Genomic DNA, 2,007 nt, shown 5'->3' with positions numbered 1-2,007 from the left:
AGTCAAATGAAGCAGTGGGAGTGGAAAAGGAACAAAGAAATCTGTAACTGCTTTTGATCAATTAGTTGTAAACACCACTGCACTCGGACCAGCATCATTTTCTTAAAAAAACATTCAAGGATTTGTCATGATGGGTGGGCTTTCATTGGGTGTTAATTCTACAAACAGCACCTTCAATTTAAACTGTCAATTAAAGTTGTTAAGCTTTAGGAAGTGGTGGAGCTTGGAAAGTTATAAGATTACAGATTTCCTAAAAGTCTGTTAGAAAAACCACAGGATGGAAAAACAACAATAAGCCAGTCCACAAAGAAGGCTTCAGAAGTCCCTGCTGGCCCAGGGAAAGATACCTGTAGTGTCCAATATTGCCGTGAAAATGATCTGCTTTCAAAGGCAGAGAGTTTAATGGGAGGGTGGGGTGAGACTGGTAGAGACAGTGGCTCTTCCCATCTCCACCTCGGTTTTAGGTAGGGTTTTTAATTTATCCCAAGGACGTCTCTCAACTTGGAGAATAATTCAGCCCTCAACAGCGCCTCAAATCTGCTGTGGCTTTGCAAATCACCAGCAAGAGTGTTTAATGTGTAATAGATAAAAATTCATCCAGCCGGGCATGGTGGCTCATGCCTGCAATCCAAGCACTTTGGAGGCCAAGGTGGGCGGATCACCTGAGGTCGGGAGTTCAAGACCAGCCTGACCAACATGGTGAAACCCTGTCTTAAAATTTAAAAAAAAAAATTCATCGAAAAAAATTAAAATATTCTTGAAACTCCCCCAACACCGGTTCCTAAAGTTAACCTACCACTTGTGCTATCAATATTTGACCATGTACTTAATTAGAAACCTAGATGCAAAAGACTGAAACAGAATCGTCACCACAAAATGAAAATTAATAACTTACAGTTTATGGCATATAGTTTAGGTAAACACACATGAGGAGGAAGGGGAAGAAGAAATGGAGGTGTCGGAAGCAAAGCTGAGTGACAGAACACATTCAGTCAAGGCAGATGTCTATACAGAGTGTAGCGGAACTTTAGGAAAAGCTCCATATGGATTCATTTGCACATGTCTGGAGGCACCAGATCCCTCCATGGCAGTTCCAAAAACAGGGAGCTAAGGGAGGAGGCCATTCCTGTCCTTCCAGTTTTAGAAGCTCCACATCAAAGACAAGAGTGGCATGTGGTGGGATGATGCCTGGGTGTCCAGTGGCACCGTACGCATAATCTAGAGACATAGTTTGGCTTTCTGACCCACACTCATCTGGGCAACCGCTCCTTCCGAGCCTCGGATCACCTCCTGCTTGCCTAACATAAACTTAAAGGCTTGTTTCTGTCCCAGAAGGAATCAAATTTATTTCCATCTTCAAGGATCCCAGTGTAATGCACCATGCACATCTGGCCATGCTTCGGGAAGGTGCGCCAGTCTCCTGGAGAGATGCTTTCCCACCAGCGGAGGCAGCACACGCTGGGTGGGCGGGCAGTGCAGAGGGCGGCAGGGACCTGCAGCGACCTGGCGGTGGTTCCACAGCTCTGCCTAGTCCCTCGGCCTTTTTCATTTTTTCTTTTGAGACAGAGCCTCACTCTCTTGCCCAGGCTGCAGTGCAATGGTGCGGCTAACTGCTACCTCTGCCTCCCAGGTTCAAGTGATTCTCCTGCCTCAGCCTCCCCAGTAGCCGGAATTATAGATGTGTGCTGCCATGCCTGGCTAATATATATATATATATATATATATATATATATTTTTTTTTTAATGGAGACTAGGTTTCACCATGTTGGCCAGATCTCAAACTCCTCGCCTCAGCTGCCTCAGCCTCCCAAAGTGCTAGGATTATAGGTGTGAGCCACTTCACCTGGCCTATATAGGCATTCTTTTTTTTGTTTGTTTTTTGTTTTTTTTGTTAAGATGGGGTTTCACCATATTGGTCAGGCTGGTCTCGAACTCCTGACCTCAGGTGATCCGCCCACCTCAGCCTCCCAAAGTGCTGGGATTACAGGCGTGAGCCACCGCGCCCGG

General features: G+C 45.8%; 1 pseudogene; it reads right to left on the bottom strand.

Moving 5' to 3' along the window:
• Window positions 1-30: 30 nt before the first annotated feature.
• Window positions 31-1,549, bottom strand: LOC108289924 (annotated as a pseudogene).
• Between the last annotated feature and the right edge of the window lie 458 nt (window positions 1,550-2,007).

This window comes from Cebus imitator, unplaced genomic scaffold (assembly GCF_001604975.1).
Source record: "Cebus imitator isolate Cc_AM_T3 unplaced genomic scaffold, Cebus_imitator-1.0 Scaffold417, whole genome shotgun sequence".
In the NCBI taxonomy this organism is placed as follows: domain Eukaryota; kingdom Metazoa; phylum Chordata; class Mammalia; order Primates; family Cebidae; genus Cebus; species Cebus imitator.
This window is presented reverse-complemented; position numbering and strand designations above follow the sequence as displayed.